This window comes from Salmo salar, chromosome ssa02 (assembly GCF_905237065.1).
Source record: "Salmo salar chromosome ssa02, Ssal_v3.1, whole genome shotgun sequence".
Taxonomy (NCBI): Eukaryota; Metazoa; Chordata; class Actinopteri; order Salmoniformes; family Salmonidae; genus Salmo; species Salmo salar.
Window position 1 is genome coordinate 28,237,853 of NC_059443.1, and position 15,213 is coordinate 28,253,065.

Below are 15,213 nucleotides of genomic sequence, written 5' to 3' on the forward strand. Positions count from 1 at the left end.
ATAAACATCTAAAGCACAATACTGTATATTTTATTTTCATATTGTGTACTGCATAACCCTTAGATCATCTTAGCTACATGCTGTAATTAACAGATCAGTCTCCTGTTGGCCAACTCCTGAGTATAATTTGAGATAAAAGTGATGCACTGTGGCCTTTTGTGGTTCTACTTTATGCCCGTCACAGGGGGCTGCTGATTAATGAACCATTTGGATCTCCAGCTGGTTGAACTCTGGCCCAGACTTAATTAGAACTCATACACTGACCACCAATCATAAATTACTATGCACAACCTTGTGGCACTTCCATAATAAAAAGTACAAATTAGTTCCTTACCAATTAATAATTCATAAAATAAAAGGGGAAATAATATAAGCCCAAGGCGATTAGTAGTGGATGTACATGAATATTACACCTGTGGTATTGGCTTAGACTTGGTTTAGAAAGCTTAGCTTTGTGAGTAGCCTACATTAGTGGTTGTCATCCCATCGTTAGCTTGCCTATATAGCGCTGGTTAATGATTGATGTATGTTGTCTGGTGTGCTTGTGTTTCCCAGGTAGCTGCAGTCATAGTGCTGTGACCTCTCTGCTTCTGCCCCACCTGACCACCTGACCCCTGACCTGTACCAGCTGTCTCAGACAGGAGGGGCCTGCCCCACACCAACACCTCTGCTTCGTCATGGCTGTGCCTCCTTGGTTATGTAGTTAGATATGTGGTGTGCGCAGGTATATGAGTGTGTGTGTGTGTGTGTGTGTGTGTGTGTGTGTGTGTGTGTGTGTGTGTGTGTGTGTGTGTGTGTGTGTGTGTGTGTGTGTGTGTGTGTGTGTGTGTGTCGGGCAGGGGGCGGGGGGATAGCTGGTACTTCTATTATCATTTTCAAATGAATGGCATACTAGTCTACTGTGATTCATTTATACTGTACCTAACTGTGGTAGCTGTGGCAGCCAACCAGCCAATCATGGAAGAGAGATTTTGATGTATCCACTTACTTTACTCTGTTTTCCTCTGTGTTTGTTTACTTGTTTTTGTTTTTTAAGCACTGGATCATATTTATCTGATGCTACTGTATCTACGAAGTATGATATTCAAATGTTGTGTAGTACTTATGATTATATGAATATATAAATGATCATTAGACAAAAATGTATCAAATGGTATGATAAAAACCAACAGTACTTTAAAATATGATTTACAGCTTTTTTCATTGTGCTATTTTAATATCATTTTACTCTTGCTATCCTCTCTCTCTCTCTCTCGCTCATGCAAACACAGGCACACTTGCACACAAACATTTCTATCTGCCATGATCTGAGTGTAAAGAGTGGAACATGTGACATAAATGACAGGTTTGTTGATCGCCTGAAGCTCTCACCCTCTGGCCAATCAATAGGCAGTAGTCAACCACTTTCCCTCCATTCCCTCCAAATGTCTCATCCTGTTACATATTTTCCAGGAAGCCTTATTTAGAGATAGTAATAGGCTTAATTAATCTCTCAGAGGGGTGATTATCATCTCTCTGATTTCTCCTCTGGGCTGTATGTGTGTGCTATCACTGAGTTCGCTGAAAAGATGGGTAAGACTGTTCAGTGTGCAGCTTCAGTGTCAGCTCCTAGCCTTCTCTGCTTCCGACGTCATGCATCTTTATTATCACTCTTCCCTCACAATCCCCCGGCATCAGTGGGCTCTAGCTCTTAACTCATTGCATGCATACACACATCTGAAGTGTTTTATTATTGTTATTTTCTATTAGTCTTACTGAGTCAGTGTGCCCAGATATTTATTTGTGTTTTTTCATTTGTACCTTGCAGAGAAAAGGAACAAAATGAACCAAAAGCACCAAATAGTTTGTGAATCTATCACAAGACATGGTGGCACTCTAATTGGGGAGGAAGGACTCGTGGCAATGGCTGGAGCGGAATGTTGGAATGGTATTAAAACATCATTGATGCCATTCCACACTCCGTTCCAGCCATTATTATGAGCCGTCCTCCCCTCAGCAGTCTCTACTGGAACCTATCTTCAAGGTCTGGCATCACTATTCAAATCTATGCATATATTTAAGGTGATGTAACTTACTGTAGCTTCTCATATCCCCGACAAAAGCTTAACGTTTCTAGAATTGTGGTGTGGGCGATGAGAAGATGAATGATAGCTGTGGATACTTGTGAAGGTTTTCTGTTTGAATTAAGTTGTGCTTTATTGCTGTGATATGTTCCTTCACTGCTTGTAAAAATTCTCAGCGTCGCAGAATATGATTATTCACAATGGGAATCATATTTTATGAGAACGTTGATGTTCAGAAAGGAATTGGTGGCACCTTATATTACTCCTCAGCTCTTTATTTTACCATTGTAAAATGTCCTTACATTGTGTCCTTTTGATGAATAAAATCTCCTAAATATCAGAAGTGAATATGAGAATGTTTTACTCTTTCAAAATAGCAGTACTGTTGTGTTTTGTCTGCTGTACAGAATCACCAATGATTGAGACCTACAGTATGTTAGTGGTTCAATATTTCCTCTTAAACATGCTAATTTTGGTACATACAGCTGAAGTGGGAAGTTTACATACACAAAGGTTGGAGTCATTAAAACTCGTTTTTCAACCACTCCAAACATTTATTGTTAACAAACTATAGTCTGCTTTGTGCATGACACCATACATTTTTCCACCAATTGTTTACAGACAGATTATGTCACTTATAATTAACTGTATCACAATTCCAGTGGGTCAGAAGTTTACATACACTAAGTTGACTGTTCCTTGAAACAGCTTGGAAAATTCCAGAAAATGATGTCATGGCTATAGAAGCTTCTGATAAATGATGTCAATTAGCCTGAGTCAATTGGAGGTGTACATGTGGATGTATTTCAAGGCATACCTTCAAACTCAGTGTCTCTTTGCTTGACATCATGGGAAAATCAAAACAAATCAGCCATGACCTCAGAAATAAATTGTAGACCTCCACAAGTCTGGTTCATCTTTGGGAACAATTTCCAAACGCCTGAAGGTACCATGTTCATCTGTACAAACAATAGTACACAAGTATAAACACCATGGGACCACGCAGCCGTCATACCGCTCAGGAAGGAGACGCGTTCTGTCTCCTAGAGATGAACGTACAAATCAATCCCAAAACATCAGAAAGGACCTTGTGAAGATGCTGGAAGAAACAGGTACAAAAGTATCTATATCCACAGTAAGAAGAGTTCTATATCGACATAACCTGAAAGGCCGCTCAGCAAGGAAGAAGCCACTGCTCCAAAACTGCCATGAAAAAGCCAGACTATGGTTTGCAACAAATATCTTACTTTTTGGAGAAATGTCCTCTGGTCTGATTAAACAAAAATAGAACTGTTTGGCCATAACGACCATCGTTATGTTTGGAGGAAAAAGTTGGAGGCTTGCAAGCCGAAGAACACCATTCCAACCGTGAAGCACGGGGGTGGAAGCATCATGTTGTGGGGGTACTTTGCTGCAGGAGGGTCTTGTGCACTTCAGAAAATAGATGGCATCATGAGGCAGGAAAATATGTGGATATATAGAAGCAAAATCTCAAGACATCAGTCAGGAAGTTAAAGCTTGGTCGCAAATGGGTCTTCCAAATGGACAATGACCCCAAGCATACTTCCAAAGTTGTGGCAAAATGGCTTAAGAACAACAAAGTCAAGGTTTTGGAGTGGCCATCCCAAAGCCCTGACCTCAATCCTATAAAAAAAAAATATGGGCAGAACTGAACAAGCATGTGCAAGCAAGGAGGCCTACAAATCTGACTCAGTTACACAAGCTCGGACAGGAGGAATGGGACAAAATTCACCCAACTTATTGTGGGAAGCTTGTGGAAGGCTACCCAAAACGTTTGACCCAAGTTAAACAATTTAAAGGCAATGCTACCAAATACTAATTGAGTGTATGTAAACTTCTCATCCACTGGGAATGTGATGAAAGAAATAAAAGCTGAAATAAATAATTCTCTACTATTATTCTGACATTTCACATTCTTAAAATAAAGTGGTGTTCCTAACTGACCTAAGACAGGGAATGTTTACTAGGATTAAATGTCAGGAATTGTGAAAAACTGAGTTTAAATGTATTTCGCTAAGGTGTAACTTCCGACTTCAACTGTAAATCTAAACCTCTACCATGTGTTCCTTTATCGTGGCACTATTGTACCCAAATTGATGGACAAGCTTAACCCAAAAGATGGGGACAATTATTCACAATGGTAGACTCAGATTGCACACCCCTCTCTGTAAATAGGACATGGACAAGCTGATTAATCCCTAGGAGAATGTGTGCTGATGGGAATTTCAATTTTTAGGAGAGCAGTTATCACTTTTTTGGTCAACGTCGGCTAGAATGTTAATAGTGTTTTGCAGAGGGAACGGCTGTGAGGATGTGGTTTGAAGTGCTGTTGAAGTAAAATGCTTCACTTCTATATTGAAAACACTTCTCTCCAGTACATATGCCTCTAAAGTAAAGAGCCCTTCTTTTAATGTACTATACTTGAAAGCACAAGATTTGCAATAAAGGTCTTTTCTCAAGTGTTACACATAGGGCAAGGATCCTCCATTGTTTGAGTTTGCAGACAACTGGCAAGGAGTAATGGGGAAAACTGAACTATTTTATCCACCGAACAATGACCCACTACAACAAGTGCCCATTATTAAACATGTGCAATAATATGTCCCACTGAAATAAATACCTGTTTGTCTGCATATTAGGGACCCCAGATCCAGCCACACAATGCTTTTCCAAACACAATACCTTTACTTGCGTTGGTTTTATCAAAGCTCTCTCTAACCTTCATGTGCCTTATAATACAAATCAATGCAACCTCCAAAGAGAGATAGGGCGTGTCCTGTACAAATCATATAACTCCATTGCCAGCTTCTAGGATTGCGTCATTTTACGAACCCTCTTCTTGAGCAAGGACAGATGTTATGTAAGTACTTTAAAGCCATAGTCAGAAATTCACGGTCTCATCCTGTAAGACATCCTTGATGAGAGAAATAAAGAAGAGAAAGAATAGGTTTTATTCTCCCTCTCCAAACACTCAGGGATGTATGGTTTTTTGAACCCTCCAAGAATTGCTCTTATAATTTGCTCCCGCTATTCCAACCTGATGAATCTTAATCATGCAATGCTCTGCTCCGTTCGCTGCACTCAGACATGATTAGCTTGTCCTGATGCCAGACCAGAGAGCTACAGCTCCAACCGACCATTAGGACAACACAGCACAGGGTTTTAAATAGATTTCATTCCTATTAAACGTTTTCTGTGTCTGTACTATCTGTTTCTGTTCTCTCTGTTTCTCAAGTCATTAGATTTTAGGGCTATTTGTAATAACCTTTAGCGCAGGTTGAGACGTGTGTTTGAAGTCAAGTAATTTCTCACAATTTAACCCTTTAGAACCAATACTGGCTGTCGGCTGCCTTCCCTTAAATTACTATGGCCTTGTTTTTCTAACAATAATATCTGTGTCAATATCACAAAGGGAATGCTGTCATTTGACTTTTTCCTTTTTCTTTTTACTTCATTACTCAAAATGACAGCGCAGACGTGACTTTTCATTGTGAAAGAGGCTGTATCTATGTTGGTTGATGATACAAGTTCAGACATGTCGTTGCACTTTGAATAGCGATAATGTCGAGATGAATTAAATAAGTAAACAATAGATATACAATACCGTTCAAAAGTTTGGGTTCACTTAGAAATCTCCTTGTTTTCCATGAAAACATAATGAAATGAGTTGCAAAATGATAGGAAATATAGTCAAGACGTTGACAAGGTTATAAATAATGATTTTTTATTTAAATAATAATTGGGTCCTTCAAACTTTGCTTTAGTCAAAGAATATTCAATTTGCAGCAATTACAGACTTGCAGACCTTTGGCATTCTAGTTGTCAGTTTGTTGAGGCATTCTGAAGAGATTTCACCCGATGCTTCCTGAAGCACCTCCCACAAATGCAGTCAAGCTGCTCCCACAACACATCAATAGGATTGAAATCAGGTGAATGTGCTAGCCACTCCATTATAGACAGAATACCAGCTGACTGCTTCTTCCCTAAATAGTTCTTGCATAGTTTGGAGCTGTGCTTTGGGTCATTGTCCTGTTGTAGGAGGAAATTGGCTCCAATTAAGCACTGTCCACAGGGTATGGCAAGGCGTTGCAAAATGGAGTGATAGCCTTCCTTCTTCAAGTTCCCTTTTACCCTGTACAAATCTCCCACTTTGCCACCACCAAAGCACCCCCAGACCATCATATTGCCTCCACCATGCTTGACAGATGGCATCAAGCACTCCTCCAGCATCTATTCATTTTTTTCTGTGTCTCACGAATGTTCTTCTTTGTGATACGAACACCTCAAACTTAGATTTGTCTGTCCTTAACACTTTTATACAATCTTCCTCTGTCCAGTGTCTGTGTTCTTTTGCCCATCTTAATCTTTTCTTTTTATTGGCCAGTCTGAGATATGGCTTTTTATTTGCAACTCTGCCTAGAAGGCCAGCATCCCGGAGTTGCCTCTTCACTGTTGACGTTGAGACTGGTGTTTTGCGGGTACTATTTAATGAACCTGCCTGTTGAGGACTTATGAGGCATCTGTTTCTCAAACTAGACACTTTAATGTACTTGTCTTCTTGCTCAGTTGTGCACCGGGGTCTCCCACTCCTCTTTCTATTTCAACATGTCCGTGATTGAGTCTGTAATACCAACATGTTTCAAGCAGACCACCATAGTCCCTGTGCCCAAGAACACAAAGGCAACCTGCCTAAATTACTACAGACCTGTAGCACTCACGTCCGTAGCCATGAAGTGCTTTGAAAGGTTGGTAATGGCGCACATCAACACCATTATCCCAGAAACCCTAGACCCACTCCAATTTGCATACCGCCCCAACAGATCCACAGATGATGCAGTCTCTATTGCACTCCACAATGCCCTTTCCCACCTGGACAAAAGGAACACTTATGTGAGAATGCTATTCATTGACTACAGCTAAGCGTTCAATACCATAGTACCCTCAAAGTGCATCACTAAGCTAAGGATCCTGGGACTAAACACCTCCCTCTGCAACTGGATCCTGGACTTCCTGACGGGCCACCCCAGGTGGTGAGGGTAGGTAGCAACACATCTGCCACTCCGATCCTCAACACTGGAGCTCCACAGCGATGCGTGCTCAGTCCCCTCCTTTACTCCCTGTTCACCCACGACCGCATGGCCACGTACGACTCCAACACCATCATTAAGTTTGCAGACGACACAACAGCGGTAGGCCTGATCACAGACAACGACGAGACAGCCTATAGGGAGGAGGTCAGAGACCTGGCCGGGTGGTGCCAGAATAACAACCTATCCCTCAACATAACAAAGACTAAGGTAATGATTGTGGTCTACAGGAAAAGGAGGACCGAGCACGCCCCCATTCTCATCGACGGGGCTGTAGTGGAGCAGGCTGAGAGCTTCAAGATCCTCGGTGTCCACATCAGCAACAAACTAGAATGGTCCAAACACACCAAGACAGTCGTGAAGAGGGCACGACAAAGCCTATTCCCCCTCAGGAAACTAAAAAGATTTGGCATGGGTCCTGAGATCCTCAAAAGATTCTACAGCTGCAACATCGAGAGCATCCTGACTGGTTGCATCACTGCCTGGCACGGCAATTGCTTGGCCTCTGACCGCAAGGCACTACAGAGGGTAGTGCGTACGGCCCAGTACATCACTGGGGCTAAGCTGCCTGCCATCCAGGACCTCTACACCAGGCGGTGTCAGAGGAAGGCCCTAAAAATTGTCAAAGACCCCAGCCACCCCAGTTATAGACTGTTCTCTCTACTACCGCATGGCAAGCGGTACCGGAGTGCAAAGTCTAGGACAAAAAGGCTTCTCAACTGTTTTTACCCCCAAGCCATAAGACTCCTGAACAGGTAATCAAATGGCTAACCAGACTATTTGCATTGTGTGCCCCCCCCCCCAAACCCTCTTTTTACGCTGTTGCTCTCTCTGTTTATCATATATGCATAGTCACTTTAACTATATATTCATGTACATACTACCTCAATTGGGCCGACCAACCAGTGCTCCCGCACATTGGCTAACCAGGCTATCTGCATTGTGTCCCACCACCCACCACCCGCCAACCCCTCTTTTACGCTACTGCTACTCTCTGTTCATCATATATGGGTAGTCACTTTAACCATATCTACATGTACATACTACCTCAATCAGCCTGACTAACCGGTGGCTGTATGTAGCCTCGCTACTTTTATAGCCTCGCTATTGTATATAGCCTGTCTTTTTACTGTTGTTTTAGTTCTTTACTTACCTATTGTTCACCTAACACTTTTTTTGCACTATTGGTTAGAGCCTGTAAGTAAGCATTTCACTGTATGGTCTACACCTGTTGTATTCCGCGCATGTGACAAATAAACTTTGATTTGATTTGCTTAGAGCCAGTTTGCGCTGAGTAGTTCACAGCATTGTACGAGATTTTCAGTTTCTTGGCAATTTCTTGCATGAAATAGCTTTCATTTCTCAGAACAAGAATAGACTGTCAAGTTTCAGAAGAAAGTTATTTGTTTCTGGACATTTTGAGCCTGTAATCGAACCCACAAATGCCGATGCTCCAGATACTCAACTAGTCTAAAGAAGGCCAGTTTTATTGCTTCTTTAATCAAGTCATTCCACGATGGCATAGCAGTCAGACATCCTTTGTCGTCCTCTTGTCGTGTCCTGTGTATATATATATTTACATCTTTTCTTCGCATATCTTTTTATATATTTTTTCTAAAAACTCAACATCAAAACACTCTCCTGCAACCCGCCTCACCAATTAAAAAAAAGAAGTATTATTTACCTCAAATCTGAAATCCACAACAGAAGCTAGCCAGAGGTTAGCCAGAGGTTGGCCAGATCAATGGCTAACGTTGGAGTTCAGCTAGCCACGGTTGGCGGTCATCAGCTATCCTTTAGCTCGAAAAGCTATCGCAAGTTTTGTACAGCGCGACTCAGACCAGAGCATACCGGACTTATTTTCTCTCCATATCTCCGGATTTCTACCGCAGGCTTTGGACATTTACACCTGGATCTTGCAGCTAGCTAGCTGCTACCCGAGTGACTATTGGCTAACGTTGGTCCCGGAGCTAACATCAATTATTCCGGAGCTAGCCAGCTGAAGAGTTTCATCAGCCTCTTCTGGGCTACAATCACCTATCCGGACCCGTTTTACTGCCGATGCGGAGCCCCATCGGGCCGTCACGACTAGACTACCGACGTTATCTATCCTTAGGGAGTTATCCAACTGGCCCCTTTGTCGCGACGTAACCTGAACACCCATCTGCGGCCAACTAACCGTTAGCTGTCTTATCGGCTGCTATCTGAATAGGTCTATCGGACAATTTTCTTGGGCCACTATAACTATAACTATTTTGCCAATTGGACTGGTCCCCCCTACCACACGGAACCCCACTTATCTACAGACGGAAATGCACGAGGTGGCTAAAAACAGACCTCCCTCCATCTTCTGCCTGCTTGCTACCTATGGCCCGGCTAGCTGTCTGAATCTCACTGGACCCTTGTGATCACTCGTCTCAGCATGCCTTTCCTTAATGTCAATATGCCTTGTCCATTGCTGTTCTGGTTAGTGTTTATTGGCTTATTCCACTGTAGAGCCTCTAGCCCTGCTCATTATACCTTATCCAACCTTTCAGTTTCACCACCCACACATGCTGACATCTTCTGGTTTCAATGATGTTTCTAGAGACAATCTCTCTCTCATCATCACTCAATGCCTAGGTTTACCTCCACTGTATTCACATCCTACCATACCTTTGTCTGTACATTATACCTTGAAGCTATTTTATCACCCCCAGAAACCTGCTCCTTTTACTCTCCATTCCGGACGTCATAGACGACCAATTCTCATAGCTTTTAGCCGTAACCTTATCCTAGTTCTCCTCTGTTCCTCTGGTGATGTAGAGGTGAATCCAGGTCCTGCAGTGCCTAGATCCACTCCTATTCCCCAGGCACTCTCTTTTGATGACTTCTGTAACCGTAATAGCCTTGGTTTCATGCATGTTAACATTAGAAGCCTCCTCCCTAAGTTTGTTTTATTACCTGCTTTAGCACACTCTGCCAACCCGGATGTCCTAGCCGTGTCTGAATCCTGGCTTAGGATGTCCACCAAAAACTCTGAAATCTTTATCCCTAACTACAACATTTTTAGACAAGATAGAACGGCCAAAGGGGGCGGTGTTGCAATCTACTGCAGAGATAACGTGCAGAGTTCTGTCCTACTATCCAGGTCTGTACCCAAACAATTTGAACTTCTACTTTTAAAAATCAATCTCTCTAAAAACAAGTCTCTCACCGTTGTCGCCTACTATAGACCACCCTCTGCCCCCAGCTGTGCTCTGGACACCATATGTGAACTGATTGCCCCCCATCTATCTTCAGAGCTTGTGCTGCTAGGTGACCTAAACTGGGACATGCTTAACACCCCAGCCATCCTGCAAACTAAGCTTGATGCCCTCAATCTCACACAAATTATCAATGAAACTACCAGGTACCACCCCAAAGCCGCAAACACGGGCACCCTCATAGATATCATCCTAACCAACTTGCCCTCTAAATACACCTCTGCTGTTTTCAACCAAGATCTCAGCGATCACTGCCTCATTGCCTGCATCCGTAATGGGTCAGCGGTCAAACGACCTCCACTCATCACTGTCAAATGCTCCCTGAAACATTTCAGCGAGCAAGCCTTTCTAATTGACCTTGCCCGGGTATCCTGGAAGGATATTGACCTCATTCCGTCAGTAGAGGATGCCTGGTTATTTTTTTTAAATGCCTTCCTCACCATCTTAAATAAGCAAGCCCCATTCAAGAAATGTAGAACCAGGAACAGATATAGCCCTTGGTTCTCTCCAGACCTGACTGCCCTTAACCAACACAAAAACATCATGTGGCGTTCTGCATTAGCATCGAACAGCCCCCGTGATATGCAGCTTTTCAGGGAAGTTAGAAACCAATATACACAGGCAGTTAGAAAAGCCAAGGCTAGCTTTTTCAAGCAGAAATTTGCTTCCTGCAACACAAACTCAAAAAAGTTCTGGGACACTGTAAAGTCCATGGAGAATAAGAACATCTCCTCCCAGCTGCCCACTTCACTGACGATAGGAAACTCTGTCACCTCCGATAAATCCACTATAATTGAGAATTTCAATAAGCATTTTTCTACGGCTGGCCATGCTTTCCACCTGGCTACCCCTACCGTGGTCAACAGCACTGCACCCCCCACAGCTACTCGCCCAAGCCTTCCCCATTTCTCCTTCTCCCAAATCCAGTCAGCTGATGTTCTGAAAGAGCGGCAAAATCTGGACCCCTACAAATCAGCCGGGCTAGACAATCTGGACACTTTCGTTCTAAAATTATCTGCCCGAAATTGTTGCAACCCATATTACTAGCCTGTTCAACCTCTCTTTCGTGTCGTCTGATATTCCCAAAGATTGGAAAGCAGCTGCTGTCATCACCCTCTTCAAAGGAGGGGACACTCTTGACCCAAACTGCTACAGACCTATATCTATCCTACCCTGCCTTTCTAAGGTCTTCGAAAGCCAAGTCAACAAACAGATTACCGAACATTTCGAATCCCACCGCACCTCCTCCGCAATGCAATCTGGTTTCAGAGCTGGTCATGGGTGCACCTCAGCCATGCTCAAGGTCCTAAACGATATCGTAACCGCCATCGATAAGAAACAATACTGTGCTGCCGTATTCATTGACCTGGCCAAGGCTTTCGACTCTGTCAATCACCACATCCTCATCGGCAGACTCAATAGCCTTGGTTTCCCAAATGATTGCCTCGCCTGGTTCACCAACTACTTCTCTGATAGAGTTCAATGTGTCAAATCGGATGGCCTGTTGTCCGGGCCACTGGTAGTCTCTATGGGGGTGCCACAGGGTTCAATTCTTGGGCCAACTCTTTTCTCTGTATACATCAATGATGTTGCTCTTGCTGCTGGTGAGTCTCTGATCCACCTCTATGCAGACGACACCATTCTGTATACTTCTGGCCCTACTTTGGACACTGTGTTAACAACCCTCTAGACGAGCTTCAAAGCCATACAACTCTCCTTCCGTGGCCTCCAACTGCTCTTAAATACAAGTAAAACTAAATGCATGCTCTTCAACCGATCGCTGCCTGCACCTGCCTGCCCGTCCAGCATCACTACTCTGGACGGTTCTGACTTAGAATATCTGGACAACTACAAATACCTAGGTGTCTGGTTAGACTGTAAGCTCTCCTTCCAGACTCACATTAAACATCTCCAATCCAAAGTTAAATCTAGAATTGGCTTCCTATTTCGCAACAAAGCATCCTTCACTCATGCTGCCAAAATAACCCTCGTAAAACTGACTATCCTACCGATCCTCGACTTCGGCAATGTCATTTACAAAATAGCCTCCAATACCCTACTCAATAAACTGGATGCAGTCTATCACAGTGCCATCCGTTTTGTCACCAAAGCCCCATATACTACCCACCACTGCGACCTGTACGCTCTCGTTGGCTGGCCCTCGCGTCATACTCGTTGCCAAACCCACTGGCTCCAGGTCATCTACAAGACCCTGCTAGGTAAAGTCCCCCCTTATCTCCGCTCACTGGTCACCATAGCAGCACCCACCTGTAGCACACGCTCCAGCATGTATATCTCTCTGGTCACCCCCAAAGCCAATTCTTCCTTTGGCCATCTCTCCTTCCAGTTCTCTGCTGCCAATGACTGGAATGAACTACAAAAATCTCTGAAACTGGAAACACTTATGTCCCTTACTAGCTTTAAGCACCAGCTGTCAGAGCAGCTCACAGATCACTGCACCTGTACATAGCCCATCTATAATTTAGCCCAAACAACTACCTCTTCCCCTACTGTATTTATTTATTTATTTATTTTGCTCCTTTGCACCCCATTATTTCTATTTCTACTTTGCACTTTCTTCCACTACAAATCTACCATTCCAGTGTTTTTCTTGCTATATTGTATTTACTTTGCCACCATGGCCTTTTTTGCCTTTACCTCCCTTATCTCACCTCATTTGCTCACATTGTATATAGACTTATTTTTGTACTGTATTATTGACTGTATGTTTGTTTTACTCCATGTGTAACTCTGTGTTGTTGTATGTGTCGAACTGCTTTGCTTTATCTTGGCCAGGTAAATGAGAACTTGTTCTCAACTTGCCTACCTGGTTAAATAACGGTTAAATATATATATTTTTTAATCTCTCCCTCTGCTTTGTCCTCTCCCTCGTCCTCTTTCTCTCCCTCTTCCTCTACCACCAATCTCCTCTCCGCCCACTCCTCCCTCCTTGCTCCACATCTCTATCCCTCCAATCATCTCTAACTCCTCTTCCTCCCTGGCTTCTGCTGCTGAGCCCTGACTCTCCACATCACTTCCCTCACTTTCACTGACCTAGAGGAACACAGTAATAGAGGGAGAGGAGAGGAGCAACAAATAGGATACAATTGTGGTCAGGAAAATAATCTCTCTTCCTTCCTCTTTCTTTTTCTCATCCATAGACAAACTCTCTTCCTAATAAGGGCTTTCCATAATAAATTGTGTGATACAGTTACACGCCTACCCACCCCCTCTTTTTTTTCTTTTGATATATTTTTTTTACTCTCCTCTAATCAACTCTTGTTTTCTTGCTTGACAGACTAACTACAGAGTTCGCCAATGTTAGCTGATTAGTTTCGAAGCTGGGACAGTTTCCAAATGAATTGCTTTGGTAGAAACAGAATAAAAAAAGCTACTTGTTAGCTGGCTATGTAAACAAATATCCAACTCACCATATGAGCTTCACTGTGCAGGCATCTACTACAGTAACATGACAGCTAAGCTACTAATTGTATTGCTATAAACAATACAAAACAACCAACTAGTTTCTGACTATATACAGCTAAACAGTGCAACTATTTCACAAAGACAGAAATGAATAATTTCAGTACCACCGCTGATGTGCTCGCCTGTACCAACCAAGTTATCATGACATGACTTGCTAATCTGAGAGCTATTCCCTAGCGTCAAAAATCGACAACATCAAACACACACTACTGTTCAAACGTTTGGGGTCACTTAGAAATGTCCTTGTTTTTTTTTAAGAAAAACAACTTTTTTGTCCATTAAAATAACATCAAATTGATCAGAAATACAATGTAGACATTGTTAATGTTGTAAATGACTATTGTAGCTGGAAACTGTTGTTTTTAAAAGTGTTAGGAATTTATATCTGTTCCAGAGCTTGTAATGGATTACAACAAGAAAATGGGCAGGGTTGATCATCTTGACCAACTGAGGAACTATTACAATGTTGGACACACAGGCAGAAAATGGTGGAAGTATGTGTTTTGTGGGATTCTCAACATTACCATCATAAATGTGTTCATTGTGTGAGGGAACCTGCAAAGGCCCCTTCCCAGAAATCGCAGGCGCTGGTCCCTGAAGGCATTCAAAATGCAGCTTGTGCATTCACTTTGTGATATGGCTACAGTGGCAGGAAGAGGAGAGCCAGGAGTGTGGCACCAGGTCTTCTGGACCGAACTGTAACTCATTTAAAAGCAGGTGAAGTTTGAAGGGCGCAAGAGAGGGTGTGTGGTGTGCATCCTGTGTGGACGCAGGGGAAAGAGGGGGCGATGTGTAGAAACCTCCTTTGGGTGCTCTACGTGTTCTGTGCCACTTTGCATGATGGGGCAGGGCTTCCAGAAGTTCCATGACATGTTGTAGGCTAAATGCAAACACCAAAATTACAGTGTGAAATGTGAATTAGTCCTACAAATCTTTTATTGTCTCTGAACAGTTGTTGTGTCTTCTCTCTTTATCTGTCTCTATCGAATACTTATTGCAAAGTAGACTACTATTTATATGTGTTGTGTCAGGCCTGGTCTGTACTAAATCTATTTGAGAGAGGTTATCGTCATTTTGAAATAGTTGTTTGCATTTTTACATTGTTACAGAATTTTATTTTTTATTTATTTAACCCTTATTTTACCAGGTAAGTTGACTAAGAACACATTCTCATTTACAGCAACGACCTGGGGAATAGATACAGTGGAGTGGAGGGGATGAATGAGCCAATTGTAAACTGGGTATGATAAGGTGACCGTGATGGTATGAAGGCCAGATTGGGAATTTAGTAAGAAGTAAGAATTGTTGTCA

The 15,213-nt window shown here is 42.7% G+C and overlaps 1 protein-coding gene across 2 annotated transcripts in view; it reads left to right on the plus strand.

Annotated features, from left to right (window-relative positions):
* LOC106579417 (t-SNARE domain-containing protein 1) overlaps window positions 1-2,411 on the plus strand; it is a 125,592-nt gene extending 123,181 nt beyond the window's left edge. For both annotated transcript variants that reach the window (XR_006760537.1, XM_045701587.1), the window contains one exon: window positions 556-2,411. The gene's annotated coding sequence lies outside the window, so the exon portion shown is untranslated. The remainder of the gene's footprint in view (window positions 1-555) is intronic.
* Window positions 2,412-15,213: the final 12,802 nt, after the last annotated feature.